General features: G+C 41.2%; 1 protein-coding gene and 1 non-coding gene across 2 annotated transcripts in view; both read left to right on the forward strand.

The window, feature by feature from the left end:
* The window catches only part of NAA15 (N-alpha-acetyltransferase 15, NatA auxiliary subunit), a 92,671-nt gene that overhangs the window by 2,999 nt on the left and 69,459 nt on the right, over window positions 1-20,213 (forward strand). The gene's annotated exons all lie outside the window — the stretch shown is intronic.
* Window positions 14,877-14,985, forward strand: LOC117086436. Its single transcript, XR_004438349.1, has one exon. It is a non-coding gene; the product is annotated as a U6 spliceosomal RNA (small nuclear RNA).

Raw genomic sequence — 20,213 nt, forward strand, 5'->3', positions numbered from 1 at the left:
CAGTCCAAAGTACCCCTCTGTTGCCCTTTTAGAACCACATCCATCATCTGTCCCACCCCACTCCCATCCCCTCTCGCTGCAGGCTCCAGCAATCAGTACATGTCCTCTATTTGTATAATTTTGCCATTCCCAGTGTGTTTACTAAAAATAATCATACAGTATACAACTTTTTGGGTTTAGAGATAGAGTCTTCCTCTGTTGCCCAGGCTGGAGTGTAGTGACTGTTTATAGGCTCTATCAATAGGGCACTGTAACCTCAAACTACTGGGCTCAAGCACTCCTTCTTCTTCAGCCTCTGGAGTAGCTGGGATCACTACAGGGCTATTACATCCAGCTAATAGTTTATTCCTTTTTATTGCCAAGTAGTATTCCATGATACGGATGTACCACAGTGTGTTTAACCATCCATAGAATAGCAATTTTGATTACACATCTTAAATTTTTTTTTGTGGTAGTGTTAGTGGGGCAAAACCTGTAAGTTCATTGCTAAAATCACAGTGCTGTAGATCTGTTAAGTTATATGTGAGAGAAATGTGAAAATCACTAAATGAAAGAAAAGTAAAGGAGCTAAAATGTCTTTATTGTTCTCATACGTTAGGAATGAAGAAAGTATTATTGACCAAAAGGATAGTATTGGTTTTTTGAAATTGCTTCAGTTTCTTGAGATTCAATAGTAAGTTAGTGCTTTTGATTTTAAGATTTTTTTTTTTGCCCTGATAAAGGAAACGTTGGACTTTTAATGTGATGTGTGTGCTGTATGTAATCAAGTGTTGCTAGGTTGGTAACTTCTTTTTTTTTTTTGAGACGGAGTTTCACTCTTGTTGCCCAGGCTGGAGGGCAATGGCGTGATCTCGGCTCACCGAAACCTCTGCCTCCCAGGTTCAAGCAGTTCTGCCTCAGCCTCCCAAGTAGCTGGGATTACAGGCATGTGCCACCACGCCTGGCTAATTTTGTATTTTTAGTAGAGATGGGGTTTCTCCGTGTTGGTCAGGCTCGTCTCAAACTCCCAACCTCAAGTGATCCAACTGCCTCGGCCTCCCAAAATGCTGGGATTACAGGCCTGAGCCACTGTTCCTGGCCACTTGGTAACTTTTTAAATCATTCCTGCAGCATTCAACTTTTGAGCTGCTACTTTGTTAGTTGTACTGTACTTGTTATGATCAACTTATGTAGGAAATGCAGTTAGTTTGTATTTCAAAATAAACATTTTTTTTCCTTAATTTTTTCATGGAAACCTGGTTTACACATAAGTTTGCAAAAATTTTAGAGTTTCTGCAGCGGATTTGCCTGGCTTGATCTAGTCTAGTTGATTTCCAAAATTCAGTTTTTTTTGTATATTTTTCCCTTTTTTTTTCTCCAATATTACTCTACCGTTTTCTGACTAAAGCATGGTCATAAGTTAGTCAAAATGCTTGCATAGTGTTTCTTGCTGATAATTTGTCTAGAAAAAGGACAGGGTGAATTTAATGTGACATATACTATGTAAGAGTTTATTTTATTTTATTTGTTTGTTTGAGACAGAGTTTTGCTCTGTTGCCCAGATTGGAGTGCAGTGGTGTGATTTTGGCTCACTGCAACCTCTACCTCCTGGGTTCATGCCTCAGCCTCCCAAGTAGCTGAGATTACAGGCATCTGCTACCACCCTCGGCTAATTTTTTTGTATTTTTAGTAGAGATGGGGTTTCACCATGTTAGCCAGGCTGGTCTAGAACTAGTGACCTCAAGTGTTCTGCCCGTTTTGGCTTCCCAAAGTTCTGGGATTACAAGTATGAGCCACTGCGCCTGGCCCTATGTAAGAGTTTAAGGAAGACTTGTGTTTGCCAGATGCTGTTTTTTGTTTTGTTTTGTATTTATAAACTGTTTTAACTTATTTGGAAAATTAAGTCATTAGAAAATTGTGGCCTTTGCCTACTGTTGATGCTGTTTGTTTATGTAAAAGTTTGAGGATGTTACCAGATTTTTACACCACTTTGTTAGGATCTAGGTTAAGGGTAGGAAAAATGAGGTTGCCAGGGTAGAACGAAATCCACACCTTATATTTTAACCCACTTGGAAAAGGTGGACATACCCTAATGCCTTTCAATCAAGTGTTGGTAGGTTGGTTGCTGTTGCTGCTGCTTCCTTCTCTCTTTTTTGCTCTTCAAATGTTAATGTCAGTTATAAGAAAAATTTAAGTTGGGAATAGTTAAAATATTGTACATCAATAAATGTAGTTTTAGACCTTAGCCTGAATGATTTATATTGTTAAAGTGTTAAAGGATAGAATTTTATTTTAATTTTTTTATTATACTTTAAGTTCTAGGGTATGTGTGCACAACGTGCAGGTTTGTTACATATGTATACATGTGCCATGTTGGTGTTCTGCACCCATTAACTCGTCATTTACATTAGGTATATCTCCTAATGCTATCCCTCCCCGCTCCCCGCACCCCAGGACAGGCCCCAGTGTATGATGTTCCTCACCCTGTATCCAAGTGTTCTCATTGTTCAGTTCCCACCTATGAGTGAGAACATGCAGTGTTTGGTTTTTAACGGACAGAATTTTTCTTTCCTAGAAAAGTGGTGAGAGAAGTTAAAATAGCATTATGATTATGTTTGTGATTTGTCACTATTTGCCAGGTAAAATGAGAAATCTACCATTTGCCAGGCTCTGCTCTAGGTGCTTTAGAATAGCACTGCACAGTAGAATTTTCTGTGATGATGGAAATATTTGTTATCTGCTTTAATACGATAGCCATTGGCCATGTGTAGGTTTGTTTTTTGTTGTACTTAAGACAGAGTCTAATTCTATCACACAGGCTGGAGTGCAGTGGTTTGATCATGGCTCACTGCAACCTCCACCTCCTGGGTTCAAGCTGTCTTCCCAGCTCAGTCTCCCAAGTAGCTGTGACTACAGGCGTGCCACCATGTCTGGCTAATTTTCGTATTTTTGGTAGAGACGGGGTTTCGCCACGTTGGCCAGGCTAGTCTTGAACTCCTGGGATCAAGCAGTCCTCCTGCCTCGGCCTCCCAAAGTGCTGAGATTACAAGTGTGAGCTACTGTGCCTGGCCTGGCCACATGTAATTATTGCACACTTGAAATATGGATAGTGCAACTGAGGAAATGAATTTTTAATTAATCTTAATTTAAATTCAAATAGTCACATGTGGTGAGTGATTACCATTTTGGACACAGCATGCTTTAGTTAGAGTCCTTTCTTAATTCTCAAAACTTTTCAAGGTGGGGACATTTTTATTAAGCAAACAGACTGAGATTAAGCTAGTGTTAGTTACAGTCTGGACTAAAACTTTTTTTTCTTTTCAGGGCACTTAACATCACACACCTGCCTAGTGTTTAACTATTTAGGGGAGGGGTATAGGAGGAGAGTGAGGGAATTCTTTGTTAGGCAAAAGAGTAGTAATACTTATTAGGTGGCTGCATATGTTGTATAATAGGTAAATTATTATTATTTTTTTGGGGGGACAGAGTCTCCCTCTGTCGTCCAGGCTGGAGTGCAATGGCGCGATCTTGGCTCACTGCAAGCTCTGCCTCTGCCTCATGCCATTCTCCTGCCTCAGCTTCCCAAGTAGCTGGGACTACAGGCTCCCGCCACCACCCCTGGCTAATTTTTTGTATTTTTAGTAGAGACAGGGTTTCACCATGTTAGCCAGGATGGTCTCAATCTCCTGACTTTGTGATCCCCCCGCCTTAGCCTCCCAAAGTGCTGGGATTACAGTCTTGAGCCACTGCGCCCGGCCCATTGTATAATAGGTAAATTATTTTATGTGATTTATTTTCTCTGGGAAAGTTGCTGTTTCTGCTAGTTAATGATACTTAGTTTAGCTTTAGTTGCTGATGAAATTTAGATTAGGAATTGTTAGCAAGTAGGTGTCCATATGCACATGAAAGTTTAACTGATTAAATTTCTTTGTGACAGAATTCCACTTTTGCAACTAAGAGTGGACAATAACTTTGAAATTGGTTTTAATATACTTTTGCTTGTACTTTGTTTATTTAGAATATAACAAAAAATAAAAAAATGGAAACAAAGTTTGGTCTGTTCTGAAATCCAGTTCTGAACATAGTAGTTAATCATAAGTTTATTTATTTTTTTGAGATGGAATCTCGCTCTTGTTGTCCAGGCTGGAGTACAGTGGTTCGATCTCGGCTCACTGCAACCTCCAGCTCACTGCAACCTCCGGCTCCCAGGTTCTAGTGATTCTCCTGCCTCAGCTTCCCCAGTAGCTGGGATTACAGGTGTCCACCACCATGCCCGGCTAAGTTTTGTATTTTTAGTAGAGACGGGGTTTCTCCATGTTGGCCAGGCTGGTCTCAAACTGCTCACCTCGGGTGATCTACCCACCTCAGCCTCCCAAGTGCTGGGATTACAGACGTGAGCCACCACGCCCTGCTGCCAGTCGTAAGTTTAAACTAGGATAAATTATTCCTTAAAAGTATACCAGAAAACAAAATGCAGTTTTGCTATTTTATATATGTATATATAATGTGTATATAATTATTATAAAAATTACAAAATAATTTTTCTGTAAAAATCTAGTGAGGGTCGGGCGTGGTAACTCATACTTGTAATCCCAGCACTTTGGGAGGCTGAGGCAGGTGGATGACCTGAGGTCAGGAGTGCGAGACCAACCTGGCCAACATGGTGAAACCCCGTCTCTACTAGAAGTACAAAAGTTAGCCAGGTGTGGTGGTAGGCACCTGTAATCCCAGCTACTTGGGAGGCTGAGGCAGGAGAATCGCTTGAACCCAGGATGTGGAGGTTGCAGTGAGCCAAGATCGCGCCATTGCACTCCAGCCTGGGGGACGAGAGTGAAACTTCGTCTCGAAAAAAAAAAAAGACTAGTGAGAAGTGAAAATCTTTTAATAATGTGGTAAATTTATTCTTTGCTTGCTTTTTAAATTTGTGTTTGTGTGTGTGTGCGCATATGCGCGTGGGACCAGAATTTCACTATGTTGCCCAGGCTAGTCCTGAGCTCAAGTGATCCTCCTGCTTCAGCCTCCCAAGTAGCTGAGATTATGGTACATGCTACTGTGCCTGGCCTGTTTGCTTACTTTTTAATTTTTGTTTTTCTGGAATGAGATGTAGTATAAATGAAGAAATAAATATATTTTTTTGTTTTAAACTGACAGCATATATTTTTATTTTTATTTATTTATTTATTTATTATTTTTTTTGAGATGGAGTCTCACTGTCACCCAGGCTGGAGTACAGTGGCGGGATCTCAGCTCACTGCAAGCTCCGCCTCCCAGGTTCACGCCATTCTCCTGCCTCAGCCTCCCGAGTAGCTGGGACTACAGGCGCCGGCCACCACGCCTGGCTAGTTTTTGTATTTTTTAGTAGAGACGGGGTTTCACCGTGTTAGCCAGGATGGTCTGGATCTCCTGACCTCGTGATCCGCCCGTCTCGGCCTCCCAAAGTGCTGGGATTACAGGCTTGACCACCGCGCCCGGCCTGAGAGCATATATTTTAAAAATTCTGTATTGTGTTACAAACCTGAAATGTTTCAAAAAATGATTCTTTTGCGTCAAGAGAGTGGGTTAAAAATACTTGTTTGTGCAGAGTGACCACAGTTCAGTTTTCAGTAGTAGTAGATAGACACTATATTTTCAGAAAAGCAGACTAAAGCTTAAAAGGGAACTGAATTTAATATTCCATTCTTTAGATGTGTCAAAGTGTTGAAGTCCTGGGTCATTATTGGGGCTCAAACTAGTTATCTGATGATAATAGAATTGCCATCCAAACTATTGAAATACTCCTTAAAGAACAGTTTCCAGAGAGGCAGGCATGGTGCTCGGCGTGATTGGGGGACTGGAGAGATACTGTCCAGCTGGCCTCAACTGAAGGGATCTCTCTCCTTAGTGTGCAGTCTTATATCTTTTAATATTTCTGCTTCTGACAATGCAGTTCTGACAGCATTGATTCAGTATATCTTCTTTCTTCATAAAGGCATTTTTGGACATAAAAAGCTAGGTCATATAAAGGGTCATATATATGCAAAGGAGTGTTGAGAATTTTCTCCCCCAGATACCTGCGTGACTCATTTTTCTTATTTGTTTTAGGACTTCTGCTCACGTGTCCTTTATTTATTTTTGATTTAAATTTTATTTTTACTATTTTTTGAGACAGGGTTTCCCTCTGTCACCCAGCCTGGCAGGCAGTGGCACAATTTTAGTTTACTGCAACCTCCGCCTCCTGAGTTCAAGCGATTCTCCTGCCTCAGCTTCCTGAGTAGCTGGGATTCCAGGTGCTTGCCACCAGGCCTGGCTAATTTTTGTACTTTAGTACAGACTGGGTTTCACCATGTTGGCCAGGCTGGTCTCAAACTCCAGACTTCAGGTGATCCACCTGCCTCGGCCTCTCAAAATGCTGGGATTACAGGTGTGAGCCACCGTGCCTGGCCTAATTTTTTAAATTTTTTTTTTTTGAGACAAGGTCTCACTCTGTTGCCCAGGCTGGAGGTCTGGAGTGCAGTAGTGTGATCTTGGCCCACTGCAACGTCCGCCTCCTAGGTTGAAGCCATTCTCCCACCTTAACCTTCCGGGCAGCTGGGACTACAGGCACATGCCACCATGCCCAGCTAAACAGGTGTCCTTTAAATGTTATTTAGAGGCCTTCCTTGGCTAGCAGTCAGTACTTCTCACCTTATTTTCTTATTTCTTACTTTATTCTCATTTATCAGCTTCTTACATTTACTTGTATATTTATCACATATTTTCCGCAATTAAAATGTAGGTTTTATGAAGATAAGGATGTCTGCTAATGGCTCTATTCGCATTAGTTAAAATGATGTACCATAGTAGATGTTTAATAAATATTTGTTATGTGAAGTGAGTGTGAAAACAGTGATTACAGGGCAAGAGAGAAAGATCTTTGGATTGTGTGCTTGCATAAATATTTGGAAAATGGAGTTAAGCTGGGTTTTGGCATTACAGAGTACATTATTATATGAAGTAATTGTAGGATTTTGGGCAGAGCCTGTATTATGTGGTAAGACTTTGAAGTTTAATTTATGAATGAATTATAGTATTTGTTTACATAGTCTTTCTTTCATCACAAAAGCGTAATAAGAGGAAACTTTTATTATTGTTTCTTTGGTTTTGGCATTGGAGGATAAATGGTATCAGGATTAAATAAGTTGGTTGTGAGGAGCCTGCTGCTGTATTAGAATCTTCAGATAGTAGGACTCAGTCATACGTCATTTCATAGAGCTTTACAGCCGATTCTGACACGAAGTCAGGGTTGACGATCACTATATATGATATTAAGAAATGGATCTGTTATAAAATTTAAAATATAAAATGTTGAAGAGCTGGGCACAGGGGTGCATGCCAGTTACTCAGGAGTCTGAGGCAGCAAGATTTGGGTGAGCCCAGGAGTTCAAGGCTATAGTTTGTGATTATTGCCCCTGTGAATTGCTACTGCACTCCAGCCTGGGCACCATAGTGAAACTCAATCTCTTTAAAAAAAATTAGAAGGAAAATAATTGTAGTGTAGAGTTGCTTTGTGTTTTTCAGAAAATTTAAAAATCAAGTTTAATTCTTGGTATGCTGAGAAGCTGATGTGGAAGAGAGAACAAGTCACTTAACAGTGAGCTTAGCCAGCAATCAGCATTCATATCTAAATACAAGTTTGCGCTCTATTTACAGGCAATATACTGTTGAGACAAACGTAAGATTCTTAGTGAAAAATGGTTGTGAAAAGGATGTCAGTTGCCAATTCTGATAGTAAGAAGGGTGAGTGAAGAGGCTTAAATTCAGTGATAGTTATCAGTGTAAATGTTAGGGCATGGAAGGAATTTTATGCTGTGGTTGTATTCTTTTGGAAATTTCCCTGAAATGTCAGCTGTAGGCTTAAACATCTAAGTTGTTTTATGATACGTGCTGTACAAACTTGTATTAAAGTTGTAACTTTAAGAACACTAGTCTAACTTGTTGCATGTGGTTTTTTTCCTCCTAGGTAAGATAGGAAATTATATTGTTCACTACTTAATGTGGCATTGAAATAATCCCTTACACTTTTAATTTAATTAAAGCAATCTTTCCTTTCCTGGTTATTTAGAAGTAAAATAGCTTGTAATCCCAGTGCTTTGGGAGGCCAGTGTGGAAGATCTCTTGAAGCCAGGAGTTCGAGACCAGCCTGGGCAACATAGCAAGGCTCTGTCTCTGTAAAAAATAAAAAAGTTACCTGGGTATGGTGGTGGTGCAAACCTGTAGTCCCAGCTACTTGGGAGGCTGAGGTGGAGGACTGCTTGAGCTCATTGCAGTTCGAGACTGCAGTGAGCTATCATCATGCCGACGCACTCCAGCCTGGGTGACTGAGACCTTGTCTGGGGGAAAAAGAAGTAAAATAAAAATTGCAGTGTAAGAATTAAATGATGGACAGGTTGATGTTTTTGTTATCTGATGGGCTCTACTGCACTTTCTTTGGTTAGTATAATATGAGCAAATCTTCAGTTGAAATAATATGAAATTTCTACTAAAACACCTTGGGGAAATAATATTATTTGAAGCCAGTAATATTTTTAATCTTAAAGATTCCATTTGATTTTATTACTGAGGAGATTGTGTAAACATTCATTCCTGAGTGGCATCTATAAGAGTTGTTTTATCTGATTACATAAAAGGAGAAGTGAAAGTTTGCTTTTAAAAACAATAGACCTAGGGAAAAAAAGCCTGGCCTTGGTTGGTTGTCTGCTTTTACACATGGTTGCTGTTCAAATTCAAATACTTTTTTTTCCTCTCACAATAAAATGGCTTACACTTAAAATGGGACTCTATTTTTCAGAGAGATGTTGTTGGGTAGTACAAGATTACATTTAATTATCAATGCTTGAGGACCAAGTCAGAATTTTTAAGAAGGAGAACATTAAGCAAAGCAGTATTTATTTAGTATCTATTTTGAGCCAGATTTTATGCTCACCTTTTTACTTGTTAGCTGATACAAAGTTTGTGACACTCCCTTAAGGAAATTGTAGGTATAGCCAATACTAAATGACTACATTGTTACAGTATATTTCTTTCTTTCTTTCTTTCTTTTTTTTTATTTTTTGAGACGGAATTTCACTCTTGTTGTCCAGGCTGGAGTGCAATGGTGGCGCTATCTTGGTTCACCGCAACCTCCGCCTCCCTGGTTCAAGTGATTCTCTTGCCTCAGCCTCCAGAATAGCTGGGATTACAGGCATGTGCCACCATGCCCGGCTAATTTTGTATTTTTAGTAGAGACAGGGTTTCTCCATGGGCTGGCCTCTAACTCCCGACCTCAGGTGATCTGCCCGCCTCAGCCTCCCAAAGTGCTGGCATTACAGGTGTGAGCCACCGCACCTGGCCTTTTACAGTATATTTCTAAATGCTTTGTATACAGGTAATTCCACTGTATCGGGATATAGAGATTCCTAAAAGTCTCTGCGCTTTGCAGAGTCATGCAATAAAAACCACAAGGCTTATGGGAAAAATGAGGGTGGCCACAACGTTAAAAATCATTATTAGTGACAGATTAAAAACAAAGATAAGAACTTAAAATGGTAGTACTGTTTTACATATGTTAAATGGTTAACAAATACATAATACTATGATGAAATATTGCACTTTACTTTGGAAAAGACAGTGCTTGCTTGCAGAAGTGGGCATCTGAAGGATTATAGTTTGTGAATCATTGTGAGGTGGAGAAAGGCAGGTTGTCTGAAATCTGATGGAAAGTTGTAACATCACATGTGGATGGGTGTGGTTCATTGTGGCTCACAGCATACAAGGGGAACTGAGGTAGTTGAGGTGTGTGTCTGAGTGCTGCTGTGTATGCCTATGAGACTTGTTTTGGCTAGGTGCTGTTTTCTGTGTTCATCTAAATTTTCTAACAGATGAAACGCACAGAAGCAAACATGAAATTTAAAATGCTCAAAATACTCCCCATCAATTGTGTTGGAGCCAATGTGTGTTTTCAAAACAAGCATTATAACAGAATTTAACTGTACATGATTTCACTTAGAGTTGTAGAGATCATATATCCTGTGTTTGAGTAGTTCTTAACTCTGAAGTGTGGCTGTTTGCCAAGAGCCCTGGTCTTACGTCTAGTACCTGATATAGTGCCACATTCTTTGCCATCTTAGGTTGCCACTGCCACTAAATGAAAACCAAGGAGACTTAAGCATCTTCCAGCTTTTTGTTTGTTAGGGAAACTTTTTTGTTGAGATGGAATCTTGCTCTGTTGCCAGACTGGAGTGCAGTCGCATGATCTTGGCTCACCTCAATCTCCGCCTTCCAGGTTCAAACAATTCTCCTGCCTCAGCCTCCCAAATAGCTGGGATTACAGGTGTGTGTCACCACGCCCAGCAGATTTTTGTATTTTTAGTATAAAAGGGGTTTCCCCATGTTGGCCACGATGGTCTCAATCTCTTGACCTTGTGACACTCCCTTAAGGAAATCGTAAGTATAGCCAATACTACAGAATCATCTAGTAGATTCCTCAGAAATGCTTGTGGAAAAATTTCTTAAATTTTTACTTGTTTAAATTGTTTCCTATATCCTTGATATTTGAAGGACAGCTTGGCTGGATATAAAATATTTGATTCACATCCGTCACCTGTCCTCTCTCTTCTATATGTATGACTTTTGTTTGATTCTTTGAAATATTTCTTGTGCCTCGGCCTCCCAAAGTGCTGGGAATACAGGCATGAGCCACTGCACCCAGCCTAGGGAAGTTTTATTTTATTTTATTTCATTTTATTTTATTTTATTTTTTGAGATGGAGTCTCGCTCTGTCTCCCAGGCTGGAGTGCAGTGGCGCAATCTCGGCTCACTGCAAGCTCCGCCTCAGCCTAGGGAAGCTTCTGATAGAGGCTAATTCATTTTAAAGATTTCTGTGGGGAGTCTAAGTGACATTTTAAAACCCAGGAAATAGGCTAGGGACGATGGCTTATGCCTGTCATCTCAGTGCTTTGAGAGGCAGAGGTGGGAGGATCACTTGAGCCCAGGAGTTCTAGGCCAGCCTGGGCAGCATGGCGAAACCCTATCTGTACAAAAATACAAAAATTAGCCAGGTGTGGTGGTGCGCGCCTGTAATCCCAGCTACTTGGCAGGCTGAGGTAGGGGACTGCTTGAGCCTGGCAGTTCCAGGCTTCAGTGAGCAGTGTTCGTGCCACTGCACTCCAGCCAGAGTGACAGAGTGAGACCACGTCTCCTTGACAACAGCAGCCACAACAAAGCCTCGGCAAATCTGAGTAAAAGAGAAAAACAGTACTTTTCTAAACTACCTCACAGAGTAGGTAGTGAGATATGTATACAAGTGCATGGCAAATGGTAAAGCATGTGTATTATTAGTACTTGCTCTTTTGTAGATGTAGTCTATTTTAAACCTTAGCCTTTTCACTGAATTGATCTCATCTTTGGTTTATGTTATATTTACTCCGGGTCTTGTATTCTGTTTGATGTTTTTATTTGCTTTATTTTATATTTTTTACTTAAGAGAGTTTATATTTTTGTTAGTTACATTTATGTATACTTTTAAAACTCCTCTTAGTCTCCCCCCCCTTTTTTTACATTTAGATTTCTTCTATTTGGTTTATCAGCTTTAAATTAGAACCATTTAGTTTCATTTTCTTATGTGTGAGGTCTTATTACAATTTTTTTTTTCTGTCTCTTTTCCTGTGATTTTTTGAAGTTATATTTACTTAGTGAGAGTATGTCATTTTACATACTGTTCTTTCTCATCAATACCTTTGTTTTAAATTTAGTGCTACAATATTGTTAAAGATTTACAGATCTTTTTTTGAAGTTCTCAATCACTTCTTGGTTGGATAAAGCTCATCATTTAGTAGATTCCTCAGGAATGCTTGTGGAACAATTTCTTAAATTTTTACATGTTTAAATTGTTTCCTATATCCTTGATATTTGAAGGACAGCTTGGCTGGATGTAAAATATTTGATTCACATCCATCACCTGTCCTCTCTCTTCTGTATGTATGACTTTTCTTTGATTCTTGAAATATTTCTTGAAAATATTATCCTGCTTGTATCTTGCTTGTGGTGCTAATGCCAGACTGATTTTATTTCTTAATATATGACTTGGTTTTTTTCTTAGACATCCAATAAATTTTCTTGAGTTACAGTTTTGAGTATTGGTATTTCTGTTCTATTTCATTCTTCAGTAATCTTTGACTATTGAATCTTATTTGCCTCTCTTCTCTTTTTTTTTTTTTTTGAGACGGAGTCTCGCTCTGTAGCCCAGGCTGGAGTGCAGTGGCACGATCTCGGCTCACTGCAAGCTCCGCCTCCCGGGTTCCCGCCATTCTCCTGCCTCAGCCTCCCGAGTAGTTGGGACTACAGGCGCCCGCCATCTCGCCCGGCTAGTTTTTTGTATTTTTTAGTAGAGACGGGGTTTCACCGTGTAGACCAGGATGGTCTCGATCTCCTGACCTCGTGATCCACCCGTCTCGGCCTCCCAAAGTGCTGGGATTACAGGCTTGAGCCACCACGCCCAGCCACTTTTTTTTTTCCCAAGATAGAGTCTGGCTCTGTTGCCCAGGTTAGAGGGGAGTGGTGCCATCTCAGCTCCACCTCCCAGGTTCAAGCGATTCTCCTGCCTCAGCTTCCCAAGTAGCTGGGGTTACAAGCATGCGCCAGTATGCCCGGCCAATTTTTGTATTTTCAGTAGAGACGGGGTTTCACCATGTTGGTCAGACTGGTCTCAAACTCCTGACCTTGAGTGATCCACCTGCCTTGGCCTCCCAGAGTGCTGGGATTATAGGTGTGAGCTATTGCACGTGTCCTCTCTCTTCTATATGTATGACTTTTCTTTGTCTTCACCTCTATTTCTTTTTCATTTATGTGAAAACATTCCTATTTTCTATCTCTTTAGATCATATCTGTTCTATCTGTTCCCTCTAGGGCATCTTTTGTAATTTAGTCTTCATTTAAGTTCAGTTTGTTCATGTTTTACAAGTTCCTGGTATTTATCTACTCTGTTTAAAATTTTGAGTTTCTCATTTGAGGTGTTCTTTTATGTCTGCATTTGTTATTTAATTACTTTAAATTTGCGATGGATATGGTGATATTAATCTTTCCTCTGTAAGGGTTTTTGGTGTATTTTCTTCTGCCCAAGTATTTTACTTTTTATTTCTTATAAGTAATTTGGTATGAATGCTGAGTCCTTTTTTCTGTTCAGGTTGTTTGTGCTGGATTTTACTGTACCAACAATATTGTTATCTTATTTTGTCTTATTTTGGTGATGGGGTTAGGGTGGCCTTCTCAGTCTCTTAGTTCAAGAGCACTCTGATTTGTTGCCACAGTGAAGTGTAGTTTCAAAAATAAATTAACACCTACCCCCACTCCCCCCGCAACCCCCGCCATAGTTCTGTCTTGTTTTAGTAGGCATTTATGCTCTGGTCACTTCCTTTTTTCCCTTTATCATCAACCCTCCAAATGACACCTCCTTCTCTCCCAGAAACTGTGCCTTGCTAAAACTGTTGCCTTTGATCTTACGTACTTTCTAAGTGTATTATTTTTGACTTCCCAGTACCATTGCTCTCACTGTCATGTCTCAGATGAGCCGTCAGTACTTTCTCTCAGATGGGGCCCTCTCCTGATGGTAAATCCTCGGTCATATTACATGTAATTCAGTTACCACTAGGACCCTGCTATACTGCTCTTCTGGACAGTTCCCATTGAAGCTTCTGGTCTTCAGTGTTTATGCTCTTACATGTAAATTGGAGTTTTTAGTCATTTCATCTCCTTATAATGCTGTGGGGTCAGCTATGGATGATTTTATTTGGTCTTATTCTTGGCCTATATAGTTTTTATGAGGATTTGTGGAGTGTGTAGAAATTGGAGGATGGTGGACCGGGCACAGTTGCTCACACCTGTAATCCCAGCACTTTGGGAGGCCGAGGCAGGCGGATCACGAGGTCAAGAGTTCGAGACCAGCCTGGCCAACATAGTGAAACCCGTCTCTACTAAGAATACAAAAATTAGCCGGGTGTGGTGGCACATGCCTGCAATCCCAGCTACTCGGAAGGCTGAGGCAGGAGAATCGCTTGAACCCAGGAGGCGGAGGTTGGAGTGAGCCGATATCATGCCACTGCACTCCAGCCTGGGTGACAGAGCAAGACACTGTCTCGGGAAAAAAAAAACAAAAAAAAAAAACCCAAATTAGAGGATGGCCATTAACCTAGAGGGGACTTAATCCTTGTTTTTTGTGTGCTATGCTTGAAAATATTTGTGTTTGCTTTAAAATAATTTGCAGTTTAGGTTTTATATAATTGGATAATTGGTTATACTTCTGTTTCTGTGTCCCACCGCATTGTTCTCTCTTCAAACTCTCTTGGAAGTATTTGTCATGGAAATAACTATGAGGTTATATTTTATAGCTGTCTGTCAATCGTGTATATAATCCTTGTTTTGCAGATTTCTACTCTTATCAAGCAGGAGTCCGAAATGCCCCTTTAATGTTCTTTCTTCAAGTGACATAATTTCATGCTACAAAACAAATGAAATATAAAATCTGGCACATTTTATGATACATTAACAAGAGTATAGTATTCAGAAAGCGGATGGTGATTGTTACACTCAATTTTGCTTGCTAGTAAGACCATATATGTAATTTTCATTTCTGGGCCCAAAACTTTCAAAGATACAGACCAGTGACACCCTAATGCTTGTACTCCACAAAAATATTGGTGTAAAGTTCCTACAGCTCTTTCTTGTCTTTTTTATTCTGAGACTACGTATTTATTACCTTTATAATATTGAGATGCTTTTTTTGTGTGAAATACGCCAAAAATTTTTTAATGGCTTATTTGCAAAAATAAAAATTTAGCAATTCCATTTCAGTTTCCCAGTTTGTTTTTTTTTTTGAAACACTATTATACTATTTTTTAAAATATAGGGTGCTTCTTTGGCAGCACATATACTAAAACCGGAACAGTACAGAGAGGATTATTAACATGGCCCTTGCGCAAGGATGACATGCAAATTCATGAAACATTCCATATTTTTAAAAATATACAAAAATTAAGTAAAATATAGAAACATGGTAACAATATTATATCATCTTCATAGAGTGGTCTAAAATGTCAAAGGAGGCTGGGCATGGTGGCTCACACCTGTAATCCCAGCACTTCTGGAGGCTGAGATGTGCTGATCACTTGAGGTCAGGAGTTCAAGACCAGCTTGGCTAACATAGCGAAACCCCGTCTCTACGAAAAATACAAAAATTAGCCTGGTGTGGTGGCATGTGCCTGTAATCCCAGCTACCTGGGAGGCCGAGGCAGCAGAATCGCTTAAACCCAGGAGGTGGAGGTTGCAGTGAGCCGAGATCATACCACTGTACTCCAGCCTAGGCAACAGACCGACACTCCATCTCAAAAAACAAACAAACAAAAAACCCCCTAAAACTTTCATATATGGAATAGCTAAAAGAACAAAACTGTTTAGCTTGAATAAAAGAAAACAGAATTCTTACAGAGTTACCCTTATCCAGTTATAGGGCGATAATTTGGATCAGTATATCTAAAAACATTTTTGTAGGCTGGGTGCTGTGGCTCACGCCTGTCATCCCAGCACTTTGGGAGGCCAAGGCAGGTGGATCAGCTGAGGTCAGGAGTTTGAGACCAGGCTGGCCAACATGGTGAAACCCCATCTCTACTGAAAATACAAAAATTAACTGGGCATGGTGGTGCACACCTGTAATCCCAGCTATTCAGGAGGCTGAGGCAGGAGAATCATTTAAACCCGAGAGGTGGGGGTTGCAGTGAGCTGAGATCACACCACTGCCCTCTAGCCTGGCTAAATTTTGTATTTCTAGTAGAGATGGGGTTTCAGCACGTTGGCCAGGCTGGTCTCGAACTCCTGACCTTGTGATCCACCCACCTTGGCCTCCCAAAGTGCTGGGATTACAGGCGTGAGCCACCGTACCCGGCCAAAAGTTGTATTTCTTTTATTTTTGCTTTATTTATTTATTTATTTATTTAGAGACAGGTGCTCACTGTTGCCCACACTGCACTGTAGTGACATGGTCATGGCTCACTGTAGCTTCAGTGTCCCAGGCTCAAGCAATCCTCCCACCTCAACCTCGTGGGCGGCTGGGATTATAGGTGTGCACCACCATGCCTGGAGAATTCTGTATTTTTAGTAGAGATGGGGTTTTGCCATGTTGCCAGGCTGGTCTTGAACTCCTAGGCTCAAGCAGTCTGCCCATCGTGGCCTCCCAAAGTGCTGAGATTGCAGGCGTGAGCCACCACACCCAGCCAAGTTCTGTTTCTTAATATTGTGGGTTTCAGTTGCCATGATCTCATGATATGGTGTTTCAGCTCAGCTGTGGTGCTGATGCACTGTGCCTAACCACTGAGAATGTCTCTGTCTGAAATTCCTCTTACAACAGGTTCCTAAAGCTCTGTTTGTTTCTTTAAACATCTTTCTCTGTGTTTTTCAGATTGGATAAATTTTATTGCACACTAATACTTTTCCTGTTACCTTCTTTCTGTTTTTGAGTCCATACAGTGAGGTATTTTCTCCTTAAAAAAATTGTTTCAAAGTGTTCACTGTTGCTTCCTCGAGCATTTTTATGGCACTGAATAGAAAGTCTTAGATATCTCTTTCATCTTTGCCTTGGTATCTGTTTCTTTTCCCAGGCAAGTTGAGACTTTCCTCTTTGCGTACTATTTTATTAGACCCTGGATCTTACTTAAATCCCGTGGAAAATGTTGATAACTTTGTTTTAGCGATTTGGTTAGGTTCAAGCTTCAAGTACCAACTCCTCTTTGGGATGTTGTTCTAATATCAGTTTATTTTTCAACATCTTTGCAGTCCTGGCCGGGCACGGTGGTTCATACTTGTAATCTCAGCACTTTGGGAGGCTGAGGCAGATGGATCACGAGGTCAGGAGATTGAGACCATCCTGGCTAACATGGTGAAACCCCGTCTCTACTAAAAAAATACAAAAAAATTAGCTGGGCGTGGTGGCGGGCACCTGTAGTCCCAGCTACTCAGGAGGCTAAGGAAGGAGAATGGCGTGAACCTGAGAGGCGGAGCTTGCAGTGAGCCAAGATCGCCTCACTGCACTCCAGCCTGGGCAACAGAGCGAGACTCCATCTCCAAAAAAAAAAAAAAACAAAACCAACATCTTTGCAGCCCTATTTGGGTCTATTCCATCTATGTGCCGCCTCATAGCCAGTCTGGTGCTTGGACAGAGTATGTGTTAGTTCAGTTTTCAAAGTCTTTAATATTGTGAGTAGGGTCATATTCTTGCATGTATAGGTTAGCAGGCAAACCTAGGGATTCATAAGCAACTTTGTGGTGTTGCTTTTCCCAGTTCTTTCTCTGTGATCTTTCTGAATGTTTCCCCAGGTTATTTATTTATTTATTTTTGTTTTGAGACAGAGTCTCACTGTGTCGCCGAGGCTGGAGTGCAGTGGTGCGATCTCGGCCCACTGCAACTCTGCCTCCTGGATTCAAGTGATTCTCCTGCCTCTGTCTCCTGAGTAGCTGGTACTACAAGCGCACACCACCACACCTGGCTAATTTTTGTATTTTTAATAGAGACGGGGTTTTACCGTATTGGGCAGGCTGGTCTTGAACTCCTCAGGTGATCCACCCGCCTTGGCCACCCAAAGTGTTGGGATTATACGTGTGAGCCACCACGCCCGGCCTTGCTGGTGTTTTTTGAGACTGGGTCTCATCGTGTTGCCCAGGCTGATCTTGAACTTCTAGCTTCAAGCAGTCCTCCTGCCTGGGCCTCCCAAAGTGTTGAGGTTACTGGTGGGAGCCACCTCGCCCAGCCGCCTCTTTTTATCCTCTGGCTAGAAAGCTGGGCCTTTAATAAGCTATTCTGTGACTGTGTCTGTCTAGAGATTTATTCATTGTTTTGATCTTCTCAAAGAACCAACTTTTGATTTCACAAATTTCTTCTGTTTTTCTTATTTTTTTGTATTTTTTTTTTTTTGCCAAAGCCAAGTATTTCTGAATGTTTTCTGGTTAATTGATTCTGTTTTTATTATTTGCTTCTGCTTATGTTGGGTTTAATTTGCTCTTGTTTTTTCTAATTTCTTAAGGTGACATCTATTAAAAATTTCCGTTTTTTTTTTTTTTTTTTTTTGAGACGGAGTCTCACTCTGTCGCCCGGGCTGGAGTGCAGTGGCCGGATCTCAGCTCACTGCAAGCTCCGCCTCCCGGGTTCACGCCATTCTCCTGCCTCAGCCTCCCGAGTAGCTGGGACTACAGGCGCCCACTACCTCACCCGGCTAGTTTTTTTTTTGTATTTTTTAGTAGAGACGGGGTTTCACAGTGTTAGCCAGGATGGTCTCGATCTCCTGACCTCGTGATCCGCCCGTCTCGGCCTCCCAAAGTGCTGGGATTACAGGCTTGAGCCACCGCGCCCGGCCAAAAATTTCCGTTTTAAAAATAGTTTCCATTTCTTCATTGAGATTTTCTGTTTCTTCTTAAAAAAAAAATTCATAGCCTTTTACTTATTTTTTTATAGAGATGGGTCTCACTGTGTTTCTCACACTAATCTCAAACTCCTGGCCTCAAGTGATCCTCCTGCCTCAGCCTCCAGAAGCACTGGGATTACAAACTTGAGCCGTAGTGCCTGGCCCTTATTTGTTTTTTTTTTTCTGAGACGGAATCTCACTTTGTTGCCCAGGCTGGAGTGCAGTGGCGCAATCTCTGCTCGCTGCAGGCTCTGCCTCCCGGGTTCATGCCATTCTCCTGCCTCAGCCTCCTAAGTAGCTGGGACTACAGGCACCCCCCACCATGCCCAGCTAATTTTTGTTTTTTGTATTTTTAGTAGAGATGAGGTTTCACCATGTTAGCCAGGTTGGTCTCAATCTCCTGAACTGGTGATCTGCCCGCCTCAGCCTCCCAAAGTGCTGGGATTATAGGTGGGAGCCACCACGCCCGGCCCCATTATTTGTTTTTCTGTTGCATTTTTGTTTTCCTTTAAATCCTTTAGTGTTAGCTAATAGTAATTTTTAAAGTCTCAGCTACTTCCGTCATTGTTATTAATATTTCTGACTTTTTTTTCTTTATCCTGTAGGTCATGGGTTAGTTTCCTGCTTGGAATTTATAGTAATTTTCCTCCCATAATTTTGCGTAGTATGGATCCTAGGATATTTAGTGTCTGGATCCTCTTGCCTTTCTTAATAGAGTTTTGTTTTGGCAGTTAATTTGCTTGTTTATCAGCTTCTTCTTTTTGAGACTTATTTTTAAGTTTTTTTTTTTTTTTTTTTTTTTTTGAGACAGAGTCTCGCTCTGTCACCCAGGCTGGAGTGCAGTGGCCAGATCTCAGCTCACTGCAAGCTCCGCCTCCCGGGTTCACGCCATTCTCCTGCCTCAGCCTCCCGAGTAGCTGGGACTACAGGCACCGCCACCTCGCCCGGCTAGTTTTTTGTATTTTTAGTAGAGACGGGGTTTCACCGTGTTAGCCAGGATGGTCTCGATCTCCTGACCTCGTGATCCGCCCTTCTCGGCCTCCCAAAGTGCTGGGATTACAGGCTTGAGCCACCGCGCCCGGCCTTATTTTTAAGTCTTAATAAAGATGGGTTGATATGGTTTGGCTGTGTCCCCACCCAGATCTTATGTTGAATTCCCACGTGTTGTGGGAGGGACCTGGTAGGAGGTAATCGAATCATGGGAGCAGGTCTTTCCTGTGCTGTTCTCATGATAGTGAATGAGTCTCATGAGACCTGATGATTTTAAAAAGGGGAGTTTCCCTGCCCAAGCTCTCTTCTCTGGTCTGCTGCCATGTAAGACATGGCTTTCATCTTCTGCCATGATTGTGAGGCTTCTCCAGCCTCATGGAACTGTAAGTCTAATAAACCTCTTTGTTTTGTAAATTGCCCGGTCTCATGTATGTCTTTATTAGCAGCACGAAAATGGACTAATACACGGGTCTAGATTAATCTTATTCCTAAGGTGTGAGCTTTCTGGATCTCTGCTGAATTCTGCAGTCTTTAACGTAGTCTCTTAACTTAATACTTGGAATTCAAATGTCTGCCAGCCATGCATGAGCACCAGTAGTTGTTACGCTCATGCTAGTTGGTAATTGTTCTTTGCCCAGCTTTCATAGACCTTTGCTGTGTACTGTTCAGCTTACAGTGTGTGTGTGTGTGTGTGTGTGTGTGTGTGTGTATTTTATTTTATTTTTTTGAGATGGAGTCTTGCTCTGTTGCCCAGCCTGGAGTGCAATGGGGCAATTTTGGCTCACTGCAACCTCCATCTCCTGGGTT

The sequence above is a fragment of the Trachypithecus francoisi genome, unplaced genomic scaffold, assembly GCF_009764315.1.
Source record: "Trachypithecus francoisi isolate TF-2019V2 unplaced genomic scaffold, Tfra_2.0 Lachesis_group1, whole genome shotgun sequence".
NCBI classification, from domain to species: domain Eukaryota; kingdom Metazoa; phylum Chordata; class Mammalia; order Primates; family Cercopithecidae; genus Trachypithecus; species Trachypithecus francoisi.